This window comes from Giraffa tippelskirchi, chromosome 3, assembly GCF_054371585.1.
Source record: "Giraffa tippelskirchi isolate mGirTip1 chromosome 3, T2T-mGirTip1v1.2.pri, whole genome shotgun sequence".
Lineage (NCBI taxonomy): Eukaryota > Metazoa > Chordata > Mammalia > Artiodactyla > Giraffidae > Giraffa > Giraffa tippelskirchi.
The window spans coordinates 2,798,638-2,823,539 of record NC_137277.1 but is presented as its reverse complement, the minus strand read 5'-3'; the positions used below and the strand labels follow the sequence as shown (position 1 = coordinate 2,823,539).

Below are 24,902 nucleotides of genomic sequence, written 5' to 3'. Positions count from 1 at the left end.
CCTTTTGTCTCTTTGCATACATCTGAGCGGGTCGGAGTTGAGACGGGATGCTGATGAAAATGGAGACAAGACAGCCTGCAGTGGCTAAGCAGCCACTCATCCCTTTCCTCAACAGGCCTCCAGTGATGGTCGGCCCATGCAGCTCAATTCCAAGTGTGGCTTCCCAGGTGGCTCAATAGAGAAGAATCTGCCTGCAAAACAGGAGATGCAGGTTCGATCTCTGGGTCAAGAAGATCTCCTGGAGAAGGCAATGGCAACCCGCTCCAGGATTCTTGCTGGAGAACCCCACGCACAGGGGAGCCTGGTGGGCTACAGTCCATGGGGCCGCAAAGAGACGGACACAGCTGAGCGACTGGGCAGACATGCACACATGCTCCCAAAGAACAGGCATCCACAGCTGAATAAACCTCAAGAAGCAGAAGCAAGAGACTGAGGCTGAAGGTTTCTCCTCCCCACAGCCTCAAGACTCAGAGTTTAAAGGACTTCCCTGGTGGGCCAGTGGGTAAGACCTCACCTTCCAACACAGGGGGTACAGGTTCCACCCCTGGTTGAGGAGCTAAGACCTCACATGCCTCGTGGCCAAAACACCAAAACAGCAAACAGAAGCAGTATTGTAACAACTCAATAAAGACTTTAAAAACCATCCACAACAATAACCACAACAAAATCTTTAAAAAAAAAGAATCCGAGTTTAAGACAGAGATGATAAATAAAATACAGGCTGTTGTTCGAGTCTAGAATGTACAATCTGACGGTCCCTCTGCCCCAGCAATCAGTCCTCGGGGGTGAGATGAAATTCTGAGGCAGTCATGGGGTCAAGCTGACTGACCGAGAGTCAGAAAATTGAATAATACCCGACGAGGTGGCAGAGTCAAGGGAAAGGTCCAGAAAAGGTGCAAGTCAGCCACAAGAAATGAAAGAAATAACAATCCCAGCTCTTCAGAAGCTGGGGGCTGGGTGGGGGAGGGCGGGGCTGTATGCAGAGGATTGCCAAGGGAGGCTGTGCTGGCGAGAAACCAGCATTTTTCTTTCCTCGGAAGAGCGCTGGTAGGCAGAGGTCTGGGAAGCTCTGTCCAGTTTGGTTAACCCTCCAAACTTAAGGGGCCGTGCCTAAGTTCCCACCAGAGTTGCTGTTGGGGTGTTGTTGGGTATGTGCTTGCATTTTTTTTAAAAAAATTGTTTTTAATATTTTTTTTCATTAAAAAGAAATTGGAGTACAGCAGTTTCTGCTGCACAGCAACGTGAATCAGCCATGTGAACACATTATCTTCTCCCTCTCAGACCTCCCTCGCCCGCTCCCCACCCCAGCCCTCTAGGTCATCACAGAGCACCGAGTTGAGCTCCCTGAGCTACCCAGCAGCTTCCCGCTACTCTCTGTCTGACGCACGTTAAGTGTACGTGTGCCACAGGTACGCTGTCCATTCGTCCCACCCTCTCCTTCCCCTGCCGTGTCCACAAGTCCATTCTCCATGTCTGCGTCTCCTCCTGCCCTCCAAACGGGTTCATTAGTGCCATCTTTCTATATTCCATGCCTGTGCATTAATAGACAATACTTTGTTCTCTTTCTGACTTACTTCACTCCGTACGACAGACTCTAAGTGTTTGCATTTTTAACAGCATGAACACTTGGGGAGGCAAGATTGGATTTCAGTGTTGGGACTGTCACTCACTGGGTTTGTGACATTGGGAGCCGCTTGCCCGCTCTGTAGCCCAGTCTCCTCGTCTGTAAAGTGGAAATAATAATAATAATAACAACTACAACAGCAGCTCCTACTCAGGCTGGTACTTGGTGTTTCAAGCCTGTTAGCTCTCCATCAGGTTTGGACATTCTGATAGGAATGCGTGATCTGCAACCTGTTACACAGTAACCCGGTAGAAGAGTTTAAACCCTTCAAGGGACATATCTTTTTAATCACCCATAAATGTCAGGGGGGCAGTGGACCTGGAGGTGAACCTTTCTGCCAAGATATCTGAAGACTGGAGAGATGTCTGCATTCCCATACACGTCGAGGCCTCTTCGGTTGCGGGCATTCACAGTGAGGCCGACTTGGTTGCTTAATGAGTGTTATGGGTCCCTCTGCTCTGTTCCCGGACAGAAAGCTGGGACTGCTTTATAGGCGGTCCGTAGAAAGCACTGAACCTAAGACACATGACTGTCTCTACCAGGACAGCCTCGGGGAAGGTGGCTTTGTTTGGCTGACGGCCGAGAAGATGAGGCGACTGAACACAGACGGCATGGAAAAGACCCTGCAGGAGACAGGGAGGCGAGGTGGGGGCCTGGGTGGGCCCCCGGGCCCGGGTCAGGCCATCGCCTCGGCCCCGGCCCTTTGTTCGAAGTAAATTCCCAGAACACCAGGCACGCCCATACTCACATGTAAGCAGAAAAACACTTGCTAAAGCCAAGTAAACTTATCCTCTGGATTGGCTTCTCTGTTGCATTCTATGCTTCCCAAATCTACCTTAAACTGAAAATTAAACATCTTGAAGTTCAGCTTTGGGGAACTACAGTCCTCCTGGAAACAGAGAGAAACTGAGGCAAATTGAAAAAAGCCCGTTTTAAGATTTGACAAATTACAAGATGGTGAAAGAATTCATTACTCAAGTGGAAGAACTTTGATACCTTTTTCAATAATCTGTACTTTGTTGCTGCCCGATGATTTTGGTCATGGCCTAAAAAGAAGACAGACTCCGAAAGGAAGATATACTACACAAATTCTATATACCATCCAACATTCTAGAGTATAGAATTGAGGTGGCACTACTCTAGCTCTGTCATGGACGAACTATTTTTGTTTGTTCAGCCTTACTTCTGTTTTTGTAAGACGTGGGGGCTAAGAATAGTTTTTACATTTTCAAATGGCAGGGAAAAGATTAATAGAGGAGTAATATTTTGTGATGTAAAGTTATATGAAATTCAAACTTTAGTATCCAAAAAATTTTGTTTTTTTTCTTAAACACAGTCCCACTCTTTCATTTACGTGTCACCCATGGCTGTATGCACCCTATAGCCACAGAATTAAGTGACCCTCAGAGTCTCAACAGAGACCAAGTGATTCTCAAAACTTCCCATATTTAGTATCTGGCCCTTTACAGAAAAAATGTTTGCAGATTCCCGAGCTAGTTAAACTAAGCAATTTGCATTCTTCAAAGATGATGTTCCTCTTTCCTGGTTAATGATTAACACATAGTTAACTCCAAGTCAACTGAAATTCTAGAATTTAAAACCCTATCTTTTTTACGTCCAAACCAGCAATCAGGCTCCTTGGTCTTTATTGAGACCAAGAGTTAAAAACCTAAGTCCACACAAAAACCTGTACACAGAGTATTTATAGAAGTTTTATTCATGAGTGTCAAAACTTAGAAGGAATCAAGACATCCTTCAGTAGGTGAATAAACAGTGCTACGTCCAGACAGTGGAATATTAGGAAGTTCTAAAAAGAAATGGACTACCAAGGCCTAAAAATACACAGGGAAACCTTAGTGCATGTTACTAGGTGAAAGATGGCAATCTGAAAAGCCTGCATAAAGTGTGATGCCAAGTATACGGCATTCCGAAAAAGCTAAAATTATGCAGGTAATAAAAGATCAGGGGTTGGTGAGGAGCAGAAGGGGGAAGAGATAAACAGGCAAAGCCCAGAGGATTTTTGGAGCAGTGAAAATTCTCCGTATGATTTAACAATGATGGATGTATATCATCACGTGCATGCGTGCTAAGTGGCTTCAGTCCTGTCTGACTCTTTGTGATACCATGGACGGGAGCCACCAGGCTCCTCTGTCCACGGGATTCTCCAGGCAAGAACACTGGAGTGGGTTGCCATTTCCTTCTCCAGGGGATCTTCCCGACCCAGGGATCGAACCTGCGTCTCTTGCGTTGGCAGGTGGGTTCTTCACCACTGAGCCACCTGGGAAGTCCCATATCCTTTCATGTCTTCCCTCAATGTAACTGTAAACCTAAAACTGTGCTACAAAATAATCTTTTTTTGAAAGAATATTTTTTCCTTCAAGTTTCCTTTGACTCAGTCTATCCTTGCCTACTGTAAGTATCGATTCGTAATTTATTTTAAAATAATTTTGAAAAAAACATACACTTTGTAAAGGCATTCTCCCTTTTGATGTCTATGTTTGGTTCTTTGTTGCATGTGTCACCTCCTTCACCAAGTTTTATATGCTTGTGGGTCAGGATTGACTGAAATTTATCCCCTGTTGAATCCAACAAAGTGTCTAGCAGAAAACTGCAACACAACAGATACTAAGGGATGAATGCTCTCTTTTTAAAGGAAGCAAGTGTACCATATTCGGAGACCAAACCCTTTTGAGTGGTTGATTGATTGATTGTAGTGTTCCTGGCCCTCTTCTGCAGCTGTCTTACTGAGCTGGCCTATCTTTGTCCACCTCCACCTCTCTGAAAGTCCGAGACCCTCTTGCTGCCCGTATGCCCCCACCCAACAGCATAATTACTGGGCTCTGCCTGGGTCTCTTCCCTCTTTTTATCATCCCAACTCTCAAATGTGTCCTTCACTGTGTCTCATTTCCACTTGAAGGACTCTCTGATTTACCAGGCTCCAAGCCTACATGATAAGAGACAAAGGGAAAAAAAATAAAAGGTGAACTTGAATTTGCTTCCTCAAGGCGCAATCCAGTTCAGCATTTTATAAGCGGATGCGCTCTACTGCAGCAAGAGATTTAAACAGAAACAACGCAACTGACTGTATCATTCAAATGAGCACAATACGCTGAACGAATCATGTTAACAGGTTATGAGCTTCAAAGTTCTTCTCAGCGAGGGGGAGGAGGGGGAGACAGGAGAATACCGTTGAGAATCTCTCTCAGATATTTAAGTTCTGTATGTTTACCATAGACACTATGAAAAAGAATGTGAAAGAGCTGATAAAAAAATGCATCAGCAGCCTCAATTTCTTTTGGCAAAGTTATTTCCAGTCTTCCCCCTTCTGCTTTTAAGTAAAAAATTGAGATTCAATTATATTCACAATTTTGAATCTTGCTTTTAAATCACTGTTAAGGAGCTCTCGTCTTAAAGCAAAAGAATGCATTAGGAACCATGGGATTCCTGACATCCCAGAAAAGCGGGTGAAGAAGATGGGTGCTGGGTCTCTGGTACTCCACAGTCAATCTCCACCCGCGTTTACTGATAGGATTCACTCTGAGCCGTTGGCATCAACTGGAACTGTGCCCTGAGACAGATTTGTAGACTCTGAAGCATGCCATTTGAAGGTGTGCCCAAACACCTGTTCAGTCACTAAATTGTGTCCGACTCTTTGCCACCTCATGGAGTACCGCACACCAGGCTTTCCCGTCCTTCACCATCTCCCAGAATTCGCTCAAACTCACGTCCATCGAGTTGGTGATGCCATCCAACCATCTCATCCTCTGTCGCCCTCTTCACCTCTTGTCCTCAATCTTTCCAATGAGTCGGTTCTTTGCATCAAGTGGCCCAAGTATTGGAGCTTTGGCTTTTCTGGAAGAGGTGCTTATCCACCAGAAAGCAGGAGATGGTTAGATAGCAACACTGACTCAATGGACATGGATTTGAGCAAAGTCCTGGAGAGAGTGGAGGACAGAGAGGCTGGTGTGCTGCCGTCCATGGGGCCACAGAGTCAGACACAGCTTAGCGACTCAACAACAATCCTCCAGGAAGCCTTATGAGATTGGGGGTTGCATTCAAGTTGCTTGATTGGATTTCAGAGGATGCCCTTATTCTAAAGACCATATTTCTTTTATGAACTCTTTATCTCTCCAAGGGAAGACTGAGATAATTACCTGAATACTTGAAGCCCCAAACTCCTGACTAGCTTCATTACTTCCTGGATTATTTCATTAGGAAATATTGAAAGGAGACCATTTACCTACACAATGCCCTCAGTTGTCTTCGATTTTCATCTGGTGACATAACTGTCCCTCCTCTCCTTAAGTCCCCACTCGTATTGTTTCAAGCTACAGAGATAGATTGTAAAAAGGGAGGTCCTCCCAGCCTCCCTCTCCTCCAAGACATATTTTTCCTCTAATGCTTTCCTTCTCCCCTAAATAAGAATTAAAAGTGATATTTCTTTTGACAGCTGGTAACTAATCCCACCTTAGCAGGAAAGAGAACAGGAAGCCAGCAAAGGAATTTTCCATTCCTATGTCTCTCTTAATTTTTTTCCACATCAGGTACTTTTCAAAATCTAGACATTTCCCGTGAGTCTGTCTATCTTCTTGTTTTGTCTAGTAGAGTCACGTGTTCTTAACTTGTCCTGTGCGGGCTGCGGAGAAGCCTGACAGAGTTGATGTTTGTCTACGGAGGAGGGAGAACTTGAGAGCCTTTGAATCTCCAGAGGGAATAGAACTGAAATGTGATGCCTTTGCTTATGCAAACGGGATTTTTCCTCTTGTAAAGATAAAGTTCACACAGCTAGACCCACAAACCACAAATCAAAATGCCTCGTATTGTAAGGAGAACTCAAACTCTGACTCAAAGTAAGTTTTTGCTCACCCGTGTTTTGCCTGCCAGACTGCCTGGCCTCCTTGATCCCTTCCTGCCTTCCTCTCCTCCATTTCCTCCTTAAAAAAAGAAAATACTAACACATTCTGTGCACTCCTCTATGTCCCAAGTCTCCCAGAGAGTATGTGACAATAAGGGGCCGGGCGGGGGTGGGGCGGGGGTGGGAGGGAAAAAAATAATCAACTTGAATTTAGTATTCCAAGGAGAAATCCATTTTAGCATTTTTTAACATAAGGCACAATATTTTAATAAACGATTTTTTAAAAAAGAGTAAAACCTTAATTTCCTAAAGGTGGTGATTTGTACAAAATGGGGATGAAATGCATCTATGTCAGCATCTTTTCAAATGAATCGATTTAATGAAGGTGACATCTACTTCAGCCTGTTAGATTCTGTATAAGTAACTAAAGATATTGCTCTAAAACTGAAGAGAAGGGACTTCCCTGGTGACTCTGCCCTTCCAAAACAGGGGTCCTGGGTTCAATCCCTGGCTGGGGAACTAGTGCCTACACACCTCATGGTCCAAAAATAAATAAATAAACAAACAAAAAAGACAGAAGGAACAAAACCACTGTAAGACAGAAGACAATCAAGAATGGCTTCACAACTGAAAAAAATAACACTGAAGATAACTTTTTTTTTCCCTGAAATTTTCCAACTGTGTATTTTTACTGTGGCAATAATCATCAGAATCAAAATAACAGTAACAAGAAATGGTTTAGTTGCTAGGCCCTGTCAGATTCTTTGAGATTCCATGGACTGTAGCCCGCCAGGCTCTTCTGTCCACAAGATTTCCCAGGCAAGAATACTGGAGTGGGTTCCCAGTATAGATCCCCAGGGGATTTTCCTGACCCAGGGATTGAACCCAGGTCTCCTACACTGCAGACGGTTTCTTTACCAACTGAGCTACCAGGGAAGCCCAATAAGAAATACTTATTGAGCAGATTCAGGTAGTGGGTACCCTTTACACTGACTTCCCTGGTAGCACAGTGGTTAAACAACTGCCTGCCAATACAGGAGACCTGGGTGGGATCCTGGGTCGGGAAAATTCTCTGGAAACAAAATGGCAACCCACTCCAGTTTCCTAGCCTGGAGAATCCCGTGGCCAGAGGAGCCTGGCAGGCTACAGTCCAGTGTCCCACACAGTCGGACAGGACTGAAGCAACTTAGCACCCAGGCAACAAGATACCTGGATGATATTGTTTACTTCTAACAAAGATACTTGATTGCCAGGAGAAATATCAATAGCCTCAAATATACAGATGACACCACCCTTACAGCAGAAAGTGAAGAAGAACTAAAGAGCCTCTTGATGAGAGTAAAAGAGGGAGGTGAAAAAGTTGGCTTAAAACTCAACATTCAGAAAACTAAGATCATGGCATCTGGTCCCATCACTTCATGGCAAATAGATGGGCAAGCAATGGAAACAGTGACAGACTTCATTTTGGGGGGCCCCAAAATCACTGCAGATGGTGACTGCAGCCATGAAATTAAAAGACACTTACTCCTTGGAAGGATAGTTATGACCAACCTAGATAGCATATTTAAAAGCAGAGACATTTTTAAAAGACATATTTAAGCAGAGACATATTTAAAAGGTGAGGGTGGGACGTTCTGGGAGAATAGCATTGAAACATGTATATTATCATATGTGAAACAGAACACCATTCCATGTTCGATGCATGAGACAAGGGCTCAGGGCCGGGGCAATGGGATGACCCAGAAGGATGGGATGGGGAGGGAGGTGGGTGGGGGGTCCAGGAAGGGGAACTCATGTAAACCCATGGCTGATTCATGTCAATGTATGGCAAAAACTATTACAATATTGTAAAGTAATTAGCCCCCAACTAAAATAAATAAATTTATTAAAAAAAAAAAAAAAAGCAGAGACATTGCTTTGCCAACAAAGGTCCGTCTAGTCAAGGCTATGGTTTTTCCAGTGGTCATGTATGGATGTGAGAGTTGGACCAAAAAGAAAGCTGAGCGCCGAAGAATTGATGCTTTTGAACCGTGGTGTTGGAGAAGACTCTTGAGAGTCCCTTGGACTGCAAGCAGATCCAACTAGTCCATCCTAAAGGAGATCAGTTCTGAGTGTTCACTGGAAGGACTGATGTCAAGCTGAAACTCCAATAGTTTGGCCACCTGATGTGAAGAGCTGACTCATTTGAAAAGACCCTGAGGCTGGGAAAGATTGAAGGCGGGAAGAGAAGGGGATGACAGAGGATGAGATGGTTGGATGGCGTCACCAACTCAATGGACATGAGTTTGGGAAAAGTCCAGGAGTTGGTGATGGACAAGGAGGCCTGGCGTGCTGCAGTCCATGGGGTTGCAAAGCGTCAGACATGAGTGAGTGACTGAACTGAACTGAAAGCATTGTATTATTTATCCACAAAGTATTTTAATAGATTCAGTGTTAAAAATCATTATGCTGCTGCTGCTAAGTCGCTTCAGTCATGTCCGACTCTGTGCGACCCCATGGACTGTAGACCCCCAGGCTCCTCTGTCTGTGGGATGTTCCAGGCAAGAATATGGGAGTGGGTTGCCATTTCCTCCTCCAGGCTCGAGGGAGTGGGGGGTGGTAGAAAAAAGAAGCATCATAGTATATGTGTTTGTGTGCATGAGTGTGTGTGTGTGTGCATGAGTGTGTGTTGGCTTCGGTTGAAAATCAAAGAAACTAATGAAATCATACTCCTGTTGTTTATAGGAAAAGAATGTTCCTTTTTGTGCGGGGTGATTTTTTTTTTAATTGATTTTTATTGGAGTGTAGTTGATTTATAATGTTGTGTTAGTTTCTGCTATTCAGAAAAGAGCATAGTTATACACATGCATGTAGCCCTCTTCTTAAAATGCATCCCCAGGTAGGTCCTTACAGACCATTGGGTAGAGCTCCCTGCACTGCAGGTTCTCATTATCTGTTATACTGAGTAGCATGTACGTGTCAATCCCAGTCTCCCAGTGTATTTCTCCCCACCTCCCTTTCTTTCTTCATAACCACAAATTTGTTTTCTACATCTGTGAGTCTATTTCTGCTTTGTAAGTAAGTTCAGTTGGGGAATAGAATGTTCTGGAGCTGGTGTGACGGTGGACTCTCCAGAAAGCAGGAAATAAGGATACGAACACCCCACTTCCGGTTCCTGAGCCCATCTATCTGTCTCCGACCGCCCACAGAGCAGAAAGGCATACACTGTTCTAACTAAGAGAGAAGGCAGGACTTGACTTCTCCCGCCCCTTGAGCTGATTCTCACAAAGTAGAACCCACTGAAAGAAAGCACAGAGCTCCCCAAATGCATACTGAACAGTAACCCGTTTTTCACTCATCAGATAACAGCACTCAGTGACCTGGGTAACCCCACTTAGCTTCCCTATGGCCTTAATGAAAAGGCCAGTTCATTATTCCATTTGGAAATCAGTGAGATGAATCGTAATGAAAAGCCAGGGTTCTCTGCCAGGATTTAGCAAAGGCCATGAATAGCCCAGCTTAAAAGTTGAACTTCTTGTTTTCCTTCCTGTGTGGCTCTCTTTGAAAAGGCAAGAAAAGAGCCCATTTGGTCTTTGGAAAGCCCATCTCCGAGTCCGAGGCGCTGCCAGCTGGTGCGGTTCACCCTGGGGCAGTGAAGCTGTGGGGGCATATGGGGAGTGGCACAGCCAGAGGACGCGTTCAGACGTGAAGAGAAAGAACATGGAGAGACTTTCCTGCTAAGAGTGAGGGTCGTGAGCAGACCCTCCTTCACAGGAAGCAGCGCGTCCGAGGCAGGGGGTCTGGTGCATGGCCGTCATCCTCTGCCGTGCAGCAGTTAGTGCTGCTCTAACCTGACATGCGTGCTCTTAGAAATCACCGTGATCTGCCAAAAAATATTAATAATAAAAAAACCCCAAAGCTAGGACTTATGGAGAAAATAGAGTTGAGGCATAAAACAAAAATTTCATCACCAGGGACTTCCTTGGAGGTAAGACTCAGTGCTCACACTGTGAGTGAAAAAGAAACGGGCAGGTATTCCATAGAACACTGTTTCATTAGAGGTATTAAACCCCTTCACCTATACTTCTTTGGAGACAAATATTTCCATTTCCTTTACAGAACCAATATATTTGGCTTTCTCAGAGTAGCACAGTACCACCATCAATGACTGTGAGTCGCGTTTCTTTCATTTTTTTTCCCCTAGAGATGAGAGATCATCAAAACCCTAAACTTGACTGTTGTCTAATTGTGCTAGCATTCCCAGCATTGCCCGCTAGATTTCTGAAGTGTTAAGCAAAGAAGGGAAACACACTAAATTTAAAAACTCAGATTATTTTTAAAGTGGCAACTCGGATTTCTAATGCCCTGCCCTTACTGGCCTCCTGTCATCATTCCACATAGGAGATTTCTCTCCTATGACTGTAATTTCCAGCATAACCAAGCTATTGGAATACAGCATCATGGCCTGCCTATAATACCACCCGGGGTGATTTATGTAAAGAGAGCACCAAGCTGAATGGGCCCTAGGGATTCGAGAAGCGGAGACTGAGCTGGGCAGCGTATGGGGCCAGGCAGCACAGCTTCAAGTTTGCTCATTGGCTCTGGTCAGGTCTCAGGACCCGGAGGAGAGCAGACAGCAGTGATCCATCGCAAATACTCCTGTCCGATCGGCTCTAAACCTGTGACAGGTGACAGGCTGTACAGGTCCCCGGGGAAGAGGAAGCAAAACGTGAGAAGAGTCCTGAGGCAGGAACAGCCAGCTGAAACCCCCCGACGGAAGTTATCTGAACTTTAAAAGAGAAAGAAATAGCATACTACTGTTGACAATACACATGCACAGTTGTTTTCTGTAAATGCAAAAAATAACTATTGGAGAAGTGATTTCTGAAGTATAATAAAAGGTAAATTCTGGGCCATTTTATTCAATCTCATCAAACAACCGACATGTCTGGGCTTTAGAGAGCATTCAAATGAGATGCTTGGAAATATCAGTGTGGGAAACAGGTAGATGTTTATTAAATTAAATACAATTGAAATGGAAAATGTTGAAGAGGAGACACACTTGGATTATATATGTTGAAAAACACTGGTCTTACAGTTGAGAGCTCTGGCACGGGGTCCCAACTTTGCCACTTACTCAACTGTGACCTTGAGATGTCATTTACTTTCATTTGTTTTTCATCTATAAAATGAAGATGACTAAAGTCAAACCTAAGATTTCTTCCAGGCTAGAAATTCCGTGAACATTCCGTGCTATGTTCCAGAAATTTATCTGTAATGAGCTTAAGCTAGAACTTTAGTCACCTCCTTCTCTCTTACTTTCTTTTTAACATACAACCCGATTATCATACAGTTTTTCGTGTAACAGATTTGAATAAACCAAGTCAAATTACTTTACCGGAGAGGTGGCAGGGTAATATGTGGTTCAGATATTCAGTAATATTGCTGGCCTAGAACATGCCAATCAATTCTCTCTGTAAACAGAGCTCTAAGCCTATACATTCTAATGCAGGTATGGGATTTTTAACTGCAACAAATAATATGGTCTCTCAACATAGTGAGTTGGAAATTATTTGTGTTTGAGGGAAGACTGGCATGTTGCAGTCCATGGGGTTGCAAAGAGTTGGATCCAGTTTAGCAACTGAACACACACACAAATGGTAGTAAGTAGAGAATATAATCCACACGTGGACCTGCTCCCTTGGCTTGTCCCAACTCGGGATAGGATGATGATGGTAGTATTCGGAGGGGTGGAAAGATGTGTGTTATTTGTAAAAATGAAGCCAAATTCTGTCACAGAAACACAAACATCCTGGCACCCGGATCCTGAATATTTTTGTTCCTCACCATTTACTATTTGTTGGGTTGGTCAGTGAACAAAGGGAAGTTATTCCAAAACAACCAGATGGAAAATCATAAGCTCAGTGAAACCTGAGAATTGTCCGAACGAGTGCCACACGCAGCAAAGTGACGGTGCCAGAAACTGATTGAAATTCCCCAAACCACGGACGAGTCATCTGTGTGCCACAGGTGGGCTGAAAAATCCGTAATCTTGTTATCCCTCCAACTTCCAAAAAGCAGCACCTGCTCTGTGTGTAGGAGAAATCAGTACCTCTTTACACCAAGCTCCACTCAGTGGGTATTTAAAATTCATAAAATAAAATCACTTGAAATTGTAGAGTACAGAAAGTGACATCTTTATACTATTGGTAAGGCCAAGGTACCCACTTTCTAGGGAGCAGAGTTCTCTTCAGAGCTCATTCTAACATACTAATTACATGCTAATGATGCAATTCTAGCAATGGGGGTTCACCTTGAAGCCTAGTAAACCGAGGGAAGAAAAAGATAAGCCCACATGCTCAGCCGTGTCCGACTCTGTGCAACCCTATGGACTGTAGCCCACCAGGCTCCTCTGCTCACGGGATTCTTCAGGCAAGAATACTGGAGTGGGTTGCCACTTCCTCCTCCAGGGGACCTTCCGACCAAGGGATCGAACCCCTATCTCTTGCACTGCAGGCAGATTCTTTACTGCTGGAGCTGTCAGGGAAGCCCAATAAACCGAGGGAAACAATCACACACGTCTTGTCATGGTTCTTTTGGTCTTTAGTTAGATGACCATTTGAAAATAAGGAACCATTTCTTACTACATCTACATTGTTCTTCTTCTAGATATTTGCTGAGGGGAAGCGTATATCATAACGAAGGAATTAAAAAGTAGATTTGTTCTATATGTTCTTATTTTCCCCCCAAACAGATAAAAATCTTTTTCTACCAACTATTTGAAAGAGAATCACTGCAGGAGGAAAAAATTCACATGAAAACAACCCTTTGGAGCTATAAATAGCAGCTACATTCTGTGTAGCATTTGCTAAAGGCCTGGCAGTATGTAAAGTGTTTGAAGTATGTTATCATATTTAATCCTTGTAACCTCAGGAGTCAACACAAAATTATCACTCCTGTTTTACAAATAAAAATAGAAGCCTTGAAGTGGACCTCAATGTCACGCGGCTAGACAGGAGCCTGGGGTCTCTTTATCATGACTTTTGCTAGTACATACACGTTAGCCTGTGGTTCTTGGGGCCGACCACAAGTGAACTTAGTGTCTTTAAATGTGAAATCTCTTCTTGAATGAACACTGATGTCTTACAGGTATTCTTCAGGGAGAAAAATGCAAACTGGCAGAGCCCAACTGTTGAGTGAAGGTTCATTATCCCGGAGGCAAGGAACTAGGAGTTGACACGTGGCCAACTTTTTGTCCCAGTCTCATCCTCACCGTGCACGTTGTGGACCTAGATGTTGTGTTTCTTGAATTCTCACCATTTCATGAAAATGCTTGTTTTCCTCTGAGTGTGAGCAGAGGACTTCCTTGGTCCCAGACATGATTTTCAAGGTCCTCGGGAGAAGACAACCAGGCACAGTGCTGGCGGTCAGAGGGACACTCTGCTGAGCTCCTGCAATGACTCTGAGCGCTCGAAACTGACACCGTTCTGGAAGCTCCTAGATGTTCCGAGCACCCGAACCACAACGGGCTGGTGGAAAGAGAAAGTCACAAACTGTTTCCATGGGATTATCTTAATGGGATTTTCACTGGCCATTACAAGGAGCAAGTTGAAATTCAAGAACTTGACAAGATCTCCATAACGAAAAAGAATTGTGAGGCTGGAAAGAGTTGGATCACCCTCACTGCAAAATCTACTGAAGGAGTTACCCCCACTTCATTCATTCCTTTACTGTGTTTTAGGTGTAAGGTCTTTCTGGTCCCTCCCTCCCTTCCCTGCCCCTGCACAGGCTCATTTCCATCCTAACAACAGCCATCCCACATTTTAAATCTCACTAGAATGTTTTTGTTAACAGTCTATTTTCTAGGCTGTGCCACTTATGTTATTATCATCATGGGTAAAATGACCAAATTTTGTGGAAGAAAATCAGCAGAATATGTTTCTGATTTATGAGTTTATTTCTGAATAAACAAAATGTGATTATCCTTTTAATGAATTGCCTTTACTGAAAAGCATATGAAGGCTTATGGTAGACTGCCTTAGAAAACCTGATTTGCATTGCCATGGGGCATGTTTCCTAATCATTAAACAAAAAAAACAATTACTGTTATGAAAAACCTTAAAGACTTAGCAACTTCAATTATCCTTACAGTTTGAAAAACAACTTATCACCTTGAAAGTAAGGAACATATTTATATTACAAGTCAAAGTCATTATTTGGGTTCAGTAAGATGTGGTGGGCTTCCAAAGTGGCACTAGTGTTAAAGAACCCGCCTGCCATGGCAGGAGACATAAGAGACCAGGGTGCCATCTCTGGGTCGGGAAGATCCCCTGGAGGAGGGCATGGCAACCCACTGCAGTATTCTTGCCTGGAGAATCCCGTGGACAGAGGAGCCTGGGGGGCTGCAGTCCACGGGGTCGCAGAGTCACAACTGAGCAACTGAGCATGCGCGCAGGATGTGATAGTATTTCTTCTAATATTCTGAGATCCACACGTTCAAAGCTATTTTAAAAATACCAAGGACTCATATATTAACGCATTAAAGCACACAAGAGCCATTTAGAAATTCTTCCCCCTCCCCAATGCTCTCTCCATAATCTATTACTGGAGATCTTCCAAGGGAAATGCCAGAAAACCAATGACACAGTTTTATCCCAAGCTACCATTTAGTAGGTGCAATCTGGCCTTACTTGAAATGCCTTTCGATTTTATTTTCTGCTTTCTCACAGAACTCTGATCCATGGCATTCCAGGAAGATGGGCTCCACAAATAATCAGAAGCAAACAAACAAACAAAAAGAAAAATGTGGGGAGGGAGTAAGAGCTTGGAGGACCAAGGAAACAGGATCTGCTCCATGCTGGAAAAACTGTCCTCTTTCCCCTTTTCAAATTAATTTTTCCATCTTGTTTTCCTTCCCTTTTGCCTGCAATATGTCCTTTTAGTTGGTGATGCCATCCAACCATCTCATTCTCTGTCGTCCCCTTCTGCTCCTGCCCTCAATCTTTCCCAGCATCAGGGTCTTTTCAAATGAGTCGGCTCTTCGCATAAGGTGGCCAAAGTATTGGAGCTTCAGCTTCAGCATCAGTCCTTCCAATGAATATTCAGGGTTGGTTTCCTTCAGGATTGACTGGTTTGATCTCCTTGCTGTCCAAGGAACTCTCAAGAGTCTTCTCCAGCACCACAATTTGAAAGCATCAGTTCTTCAGTGCTCAGCCTTCTTTATGGTTCAACTCTTACATCTGTACATGACACAGGAAAAACCACAACTTGGACTATATGGACCTTTATTGCCAAACTGATATCTTTGCTTTTTAATACGCTATCCAAGTTTCTTTCCTTTTATGGCTGTGGTCACTGTCAACAGTGATTCTGGAGCTCAAGGAAAGAAAATCTGTCACTGTCTCCACTGTTCCCCCTTCTATTTGCCATGAAGTGATGGACTGGATTCCAAGATCTTAGTTTTTTGAGTTGAGTCTTCAGCCAGCTTTTTCCCTCTCCCCCCTCACCCTCTTCTTGCTTCCTACTCCCACTGATACCACAGAATCCAGTTTGACCAGTGGAGACTAAAATGCAGGAGGCCCCGAGGGTGGGTCAGCAGCTCCATACCAACTACTGGTCCCTGTGTCCACACATACAAGTCTCAGCCGCTCCATCCTACCCTTGGCTCAATCAAAGGGCCATCCATAGGAGGCAGAACATATCTTTAGTATGGAAATGGAGTCATGCATTTGTCTAGTTGAGAAAGTTTGTAAAGTCCATAACAGCTAGATATACTGTACCATTGACTTACAAGAGATTTGTACATTCTTAATAAACCATCTCCTCCTTCCCAGGCAAAATATGTTCTTCCCCAGCACATCATTCAGGGTCTCCTATCACACTGATAACTGCAATACTAATTATTTATGAGCACGACTCTCTTCCTCACCACGCTGTGGACTGCTCAAGGCCCTGAGAAATGGAATGAGAGTGAAAGTGAGAGTCACTCAGTCGTGTCCGACTCTGTGATCCTACGGGCTATACAGTCCATGGAATTCTCCAGGCCAGAATACTGGAGGGGGTAGCCTTTCCCTTCTCCAGGGGATCATCCCAACCCAGGGACTGAACCCAGGTCTCCCACATTGCAGGCAGATTCTTTACCAGCTGAGCCATGAGGGAAGCCCAAGAATACTGGAGTGGGTTACTTCTCCAGCGGATCTCTCAACGCAGGAATCGAGCCGGAATCTCCTGCATTGCATTTACCACCTGAGCTATCAGGGAAGCCAGAATGGAATATTTCCTGCCATATCAGTCAATAAAGGATGTCACAGTTATCAGCAATTGCAGCCACCATGGATGGTGAGCTGGTGAGCCCTGAGGGAACTCAGGAAGGAAAGACTATATCTGCCATCTAGCAGCCTTCAGACATCAGCGACTCCCCTTGGTGAGCCCCCGGGAAACGCTGGATGTGAAAACACAGGAGACTGGCCCCAGGGAGCTGAGATGGAGATCAAGGGGATGATTTCAGTGAGCCCGGACTCTTGCACCTTCCCAAACATAGAACAGCAAGAAACTCCTTACCTTGGGCTCTCTGGTTTTCTTTAATTAACAATAACCTTTCCACTTTCAGGCTACCTGCCCTTTGTTGCAAAACTTGTATCTAACCTGGCTTCTTCCCCAACCTCCTCAGAGCAGTTCTCTCAGGGTCCCTTGAGATACTGCCTCCCAGGCTTGAAGTCCTCAACGTTCCTGCTGAATAAAACATAACTCTTACCTTTGAGGTTGTGAATATGTTTTAAGTCTCCATCCCCGTCTCCATCACTTTGGGATCCACCACTCACCCTCCCATCTGTTTAACCCTTTATGTCACGGACAGACAGGAGGCATTACATACTGGCTTTTTAAGTAAATATACAAATGAACAAATAAATCACCTCTGATTGTCCTTCATGTGAACGAATGCCTTGTCCCTAAGGAAAATACGGCATATGTTATTTTGCAACTATCCTTTATCAGGAGGTAGGCAGGCACTGTGAGATCTGAATTACTTCCTCGGCCTGATCTTACTGGCTCTACTATACTATGAAGCAAAAGCTGCAGCCTTCCTGTTTGCTACAAGTAAACGTGCTTGCCCTTGCCTGGCCTTCTGCAGCCTGTCCCCAGCTCCTCAATGACCTGGTGCACACAGACAGAAATGCAGCTTCTGACCTTGGTGTGGACGCATTGTGACTAGGGAATCCACATTTTCCAGCTGACTAAAAATGACCTTTATTCTTTATCAACTCTATTCAACATGAAGGTGCTTTGAAGATCTATGAAGTCAGCCTCAGGACTCAAAACAGAAAAAAAGAATGAGATTGAAGCCAATGGTTGTCATGAGATTAGATACATTCAAAGATTTTTTTAAAATTAAAGATTAAATTGTATTTAGAATCTAGGTTGGTATATCTTCAATAACGTTTCCCATTGCATTAGGAGTAAAATAATTAAATTGGATAGTCTAGTTTTCAAAGTCAATCATTCCCAGTTTTGCAGGAATTCCCAGAAAACAAAAATTGTAGCCAAGGTCAGAGTAGCTCATGTTGAGAGGAAAAAGTCCACAGATCTAATTTCCAGTCCCTGCCCCCATCCCAGGAAAGGGATCCTCAACATGAGGGATCTGCCTCTAAAGAAGAGACAGGATTCTAGCGAGGCAGCTGAGAAAGAGAAACAAAACCCCAAGGTGAGTCTGTCTTTACACATTTCAGTGAATAACGGTTGGGTTGTTTAAGTAATAATTGAGTGTTTAATCTTTGACATAAGTTAGTTTTTGAATTCTGTTTAGTGTTAGTGTTAGTCACTCAGTCATGTCCAACTCTTTGCAACCCCATGGACTGTAACCAGCCAGCCTCCTCAGTCCATGGGATTCTCCAGGCAAGAATACTGGAGTGGGTTGCCATTCCCTTCTCCAGGGGATCTTCTTGACCCAGGGATCAAACCCACATCTCCTGCATTGCAGGCACATTCTTTACCATCTGAGCCACCTGGGAAGCCAGCATTTGAACGGAGGGATATTATGGAGCCACATTTCAAAATTTCTCCAATTACAAAAGAAAATTTATTTGGTGAATCATAAGTCAAGGCTATAGTATTCCCAGAAGGCAGTGAGAGTCACATAAAAAAGGTTTATTTAGCTTCTGCACATGCATGTCTTGGCAATTGTGGCAGTAATAACTTAGAATGCATCCGTAAATGTCCTAATAGCTGATGAATTATGCTTCCGGCCAGGTAAAGGCAACACCCCACAGAGGCTGCCTCCTACAACTGCCGTGATGCCCGTCAGGAAAAAGCATCACGGATTTGCCTCAGGTAAGCCAGTCTCAGTGACTGAGAGGGAGCCAAGGATCTCCAAGTCTTTTGCACAATAAGAAACACGTTCAGAGGCTACAGAGAGGTGAACCACCTGAGCTCTGCTCATTACCAGCACAACATCACTAGGTCTTCTGCAATATTAGGATGAAAATACATCTGGACAAAAGATATTATCATCTGAGAGCCTTTGGAGGAATCACTGCCTCCAGCATCTGGAGGATATCAATGGTAAGTTTACCAAAACAAATGACCAGAGAGCTCCCCAGGCCTCACTCACTTGGGTTGGCATCTATAGCCTCTGATTCTTTAAATGCTTGCAAAACTCATCTGCAACAGAGGTGACTAAATGTAACATTGTGGGCACTCCACCTTCACGGGATAATACGTGATCAGAAATTTATTAAAAGGTCTCTTGAGATAAAATTTGAACCCTCATTCAAGTAAATGTAGGTTGCCAATTAAGAATGACTTTGAGTTTGGTTTGGGGATTTTAGGTAAAATATTCAGGCTCTGTTTCCTTTTGACTTAAGAAATTATCTCTTATCTTCCAAATGCATTTTTCCTCTGGATCATCTGTAAAGGGACGGTCTTTAGGAATTAACCATTTTACTATCTACTCTGCTCACAGATGTGAGTAGCAACTTAGCTCAGATAACAGGAGTAATTAACTTCTTTATTGATGATTATCATGAAAATAATTAGAATCAGGGAATAAGTTCCAAAGTCCAGTAGTTTCAAAATATCATTAGACTTGTATACGTCAGTCCTATATTTCCCAAAGGATATTTTTGCCCCAAACCTGGACCAACTATGTCACTTGAATAAATCACTTCCTCTCTCTAAGCCTCAGATTCCTTACGTGTAAAATGAAAAGATTCAGAATGATTATTAATTGCAATAGAGCTTACCATTAAATAAAATATTACACAATGAATGATCATAAACTATCCTTATTAATACACATTTTAAAGACAATATTATAAACAATATACTTATGACAGAAGCATCTAGACCAAAGCTGACAACACTAACTTAATATAATAAGTAGGAAAAAATATTTTTATTATTATTATTACAAATTATTGAAGTTTAAAGTTTTGACTTACCTATTTGCAGGCTCAAGACTTCCTGCATTAGCTCCTTCTTTAAATTTCTCCTGTTACTTCTGAATCAGGCTAAACAAAGCATGGTCCCTGCTTTGACCATTCCCCGCTCCATATCTCCTTTTATCAGAATCTCAGTCTGATGTCCAGCCCAGTCAGCCCCTTAGAACCCAGATAACTGTGAAATTCTGACGCCAATATTCTGTTGACACAGCATTTATAAACTTTCTCCCCTTCAGGCAGACCACATGATCACCAAATATTGGAGGAGAAACTCATGTGAGATGGAAGCTTAGAGAAAAATCGGAGTGCATCTGATCACCCCATCATTGGCTTCCTCTGGAGATTCACAGCCCTTCTGCTAACCCGGACTGGGGACCGTGGTACATCTTGTAGGGAGCCAGCGGACCACTCCGAGCAGACTCTGAACTCAAGAGCGGACGTGTAGGGGCTTTCTAGAGCCCCAGCTTCACGGAGAGTAACAGGCTATGTTTCCTCACACCTCCATAGGCAGATCTCAGGTTCAGACCTCAAGACGTCCTTGGCTGTTTTGCAGTCCTAGAAAGCTCTTATCCATCTTTCTATGCTTTGTTATCATTGTTCAGTCGTTAGGTTGTATCCGACTCTGCAACCCCATGGACTGCAGCACACCAGGCTTCCCTGTCCTTCACCATCTCCTGCAGTTTGCTCAAACTCATGTCCACTGAGTTGGTGATGCTATCTATCCATCTCATCCTCTGTCGCCCTCTTCTCCTCTTTAGTTCTACACTTAGTTTAATCATCACCTCTTCTAGAAGGACTGCCCCCATAAAATGGCTGTAAATCGTATGCCAGCCATTTGTTCCTAAGCTATTTTTATTGTAACATCCACCATAGTGTAATACAATCCCATTTGTACAGGTTTTTCTTTCCTCATAGACTAGAAGATTCTCGATGATTCGAGCTGTGGCTTAATCTTTCTCTAAAACTTTCTGAGAGCCTTACAGAGTGTCTGGTGCATGGAAGGCCCAGATAAAATATTTTGGAGTCAATAAATGCATGATCCAAATTTAAGTAACAACAATTCTTTTTGGAAATTGAAAACATGACAATACAATACAACTGGGAGCAAAAATTCATTCCAGGGGAAAAATGGGAAATTAGAGCAATGCTAAGTATGGGTGTTAAAATTATTATAAGGGCTTCCCAAGTGGTACAGTTGTAAAGAATCCACCTGCCAACATAGGAGACGCAAGAGACACAGGTTTGATCCCTGGGTGGGGAAGATCCCCTGGAGAAGGAAATGGTAACCCACTCCAGTATTCTTGCCTGAAAAATCCCATGGAGAGAGGAACCTGGTGGGCTACAGTCCATGGGGTTGCAAGAATTGGACATGACTTAGAGACTGAACTACCACCACCCAAAGTTGTTATGAAGTCACAATACTTAAATCAGTGATGAAGAGGCCACAATAAGCCAGCAGATAAATGTAAGACACTAGAGGCAGATCCTAAAATGTATGAAAGCAAAAAAGTTGATAAAGGTCACAGCACAAACTAATAAGGAAGGAATGTCCTACTTAGTAAACGATACTGCAATCATCCGCCAACTATTTGGAAAATATACATCAGTTCAGAGCCTGTCTTCATCACTCACACCAAAACAGCATCTGGAGAACTTTTAATTAAATCAAGATAAAGTTAAAGGAAAATACAGGTGAAGATACATTTGATCACCAGATAAATAATGAACATTTACATAATAAGAGAATTATCCCTGGATTCCCATCACTGTCACAGGCGGTATTCATTGAACATTCACTGTGTGTTAGGGAATGTGAAAAGTGCTTTCCATACTTTTCTCAAAGCCACAATATGCAGACATTCCTACAGACTCCATTTCCAAAATACAGAAGTTGAGAAATATGAGAAACTTAAATCAGGTCGCAAGGCTAGAAGTAGCAGAGTCCAAGTGTGGCCCTGGGTTGTCTGATTCTAGAACCCGTGCTCCTAGATTTTTCCTACCTAAACTATGGCTAACGGACACAAAGTTGGAGAGGAAACGGCACAATGGTAAAGGAGGGACAGGAAAGAAAGAAAAAGAATGGGGGACTTCCCTGGTGCAGTGGTTAAGAATCCCGCCTGCCAGTGCAGGGGATGCAGGTTTGATCTTCACTCCAGGAAGATCCCAGGTGCCAAGGGGCAGCCACGCCGCCATGCCACATCTACTGAGTGAGCCTGGACGCCTGTGCTCAGCAAGAGAGGCCACCGCAGGGAGAAGCCTGCCTCCACCACGGGGAGGAGTCGGCCTGCCGAGACCAGAGAGTGCTAGCAGGCAGCAGTGAAGACCCAGCACAGCAACACATACAGATAAAGAATTTAAAAAAGAAAAGGGGCCAATATGTACATGAGAACTTAAACAGAAGACGTGCAAATGGATAACAACTTGGAAAAAATTAAACTTCTGTAATAAGTTGTATGCACATACAATGAATCCAGGGAGGCGCTTTTCCCCTAACATGAAGTCCATGCACGTCTTTGTTTCCCTTCACAAAGGATCACACTTAGAACCAGTGAGATCTTGGGGAGGCATCAGTGGGGCTTTGCCAAACTTCATTCCACAAGTGCCATACCAGCTGACACTCCTCACAAGGGGCAAAAGAATAGGAAGCCTCACAAATGTTTACAGCATTTGACCGACGAATTGTACTTCTAGGCATCTATTCTAAGGGCAATTTTGGAAGTGCAGACACAATTTTAATCACAGAGCTGTTTGCTGAAAAAGTTTTATTAGAATACGAAATTTTTGGAATAATCTAAATGCTCAGCAATAAGAGAATGGTGGAATAAATTAAGGTATCTCTATATGATACTATACTGTACTTGGCAATAGGTTTGTGCACGCATAGTTGTGTCCAACTCTTAAGAGACACCACGGACTGTAGCCCGCCAGCCAGGCTCCTCGGTCCATGGGATTTCCCAAGAATACTGGAGTGGGTTGCTGTTTCCTTTCTACAATAAAAGCTAATTTAAAAAACAAATGAAAATAAGAATGATTTTTATCAGACAATACTCCCCCTCCCTAAAATAAAATGAAATGGATCGATATGAAGATTTTACACACTCATTTAAAATGAAATATCTTTTTTTTGGTAAATTCTTTCCTAGTACTAGTAATTCCTACAAAGTGCATCGTATCTTTCTGCCTCTACACGGCCCATGCTGCACAAACATGGATCTGTGATAATTTATGAAACTTCAGTCCTCAGAGGCACACAAGGCCGGGCCAAGGGTGATGTCATCAGCCAGCTATCTTCTTCTTAAAGGGCAACTCTCCGCCCCAGCCGCCTTCTCGATCTGATGACCGTGCTTTTTCACAGTACATCAAAATCTGGAATTAGCCCACTGACCTATTGGGTAACCCTTGCCTGGAAAATTAGGTCAGTGCTCTGCTTGATCTGTTGATAGGTTCTTAAGAAATTGCAAAGATGAGTCTGGACCTTCTCTAACGGCTCCGCCTTTGAAAACAAACAGTGCCTCGCAGTGAATAAATCGCCAGGAAGGAGTCGACAGCGCAGACATCTGTGTGCACGTCTCTCGGTTGTTTTCGTCTGGTTCAGAAATCATTAGCACCTGATAGCGGTTTCGGTGCCCCCTGCACCGTGAGGAAGGGCAAGTCCCAGGCCAGGTTTCTGTCAGATAGGGGACAGTCTATAGAGACGATGCCTTGGAAACAAAGAGGCTTGTGCACTCTGAGCCTTGTTTGTAAGATTTCTTACATGAGGTTCAAGGTAGAAATGATATATGAACAGAACTTCCAATAAGGATAACTCATCACAGGTTTGCTTTGATTAAGAGCAGATAGTCTCATTTGTTGTTACTGTTTAGTTGCTAAGTTGTTTCTGACTCTTCTCCAGGGGATCGTCCCAACCCAGGGATTCAACCCACATCTCCTGCATCGGCAGGTGGGTTCTTTACCACTGAGCCACCGGGGAAGCCCAGAAAGTCTCACACCAAAGACAAAACTGAACGCGTCCTTGAGTATCTATCAAAGAACTGCCTATTTCAAGAGGTGGATGTGTTATTTCCAGTTGCTCTTACTGGCTGATGTAGGAAATGGAAAATCAGAATAGGCTGTGAATTCCAACAGTGCTTGTGATGCAAAATGCAACTATTGTATTTGGAAATTACATTTACTTAGGCAATTGGTGTGTCTTAGACTTTCTTTTTCCAAATTCAAGATGGACAGTACTGAATGTTTAGTCTGTATTGTTTGTTTTATGGCTTGCTTGCTTGTTTATTATGTTTTTCAATAAACCTTTAAAGAAAGTTACACTCAACAAAAAAGCTGGTTGGCTGCCGCAAGGTACTCTTTAAGAGGGGCTTCCCTGGTGGCTAAGCCGGCAAAGAATCCCCTGACAATGCAGAGATATGGGTTAGATTCCTGGGTCAGGAAGATCCCCTGGAGGAGGGCATGGCAACCCACTCCAGTGTTCTTGCCTGGAGAATCCCATGGACAGAGGAGCCTGGTGGGCTACAGTCCATGGTCTCGCAAATAGTCGGACATGACTGAGCAACTAACATGTGCGCACACACAATAGATAAAATAGATAACTACTGAAGTGAGCCTACTGTATGGCACAGGGAAACCCACTCAGCGCTCTGTGATGACCTAAGCAGGAGGGAAACCCAGAAGGGAGGGGGTATGTGTGTAGGTATGGGCGTGTCTAAATATCCAGCGGAAATCAGAAACAGGGCCATGGAGATGCGGGGAGGGTTGGTGAGAGGTCACCTTGCTGAGCACGTATGGAGCGGCCTCAGGGCCCTTGGTCACGCCCCACAGCTCTTCCCATCCACCCTAGGCCCATCCAGCAGACCCAGCACCAGCCCCCTCCCTGACCCACTGCAGGGCCTCTGTAAGGCCCCAAGTCTCCAGGGCTCCCTGTGCTTCTCTGGATGATCGGAACACAGAACCCTCTGGGGAGCCTGTTGAAAACCCACGTCTCAGGATCCCACATCGGGAGCATCTAAAT

The 24,902-nt window shown here is 43.9% G+C and overlaps 1 protein-coding gene across 1 annotated transcript in view; it reads right to left on the bottom strand.

Annotated features, from left to right (window-relative positions):
• The window catches only part of KCNJ16 (potassium inwardly rectifying channel subfamily J member 16), a 403,319-nt gene that overhangs the window by 75,445 nt on the left and 302,972 nt on the right, over positions 1–24,902 (bottom strand). The gene's annotated exons all lie outside the window — the stretch shown is intronic.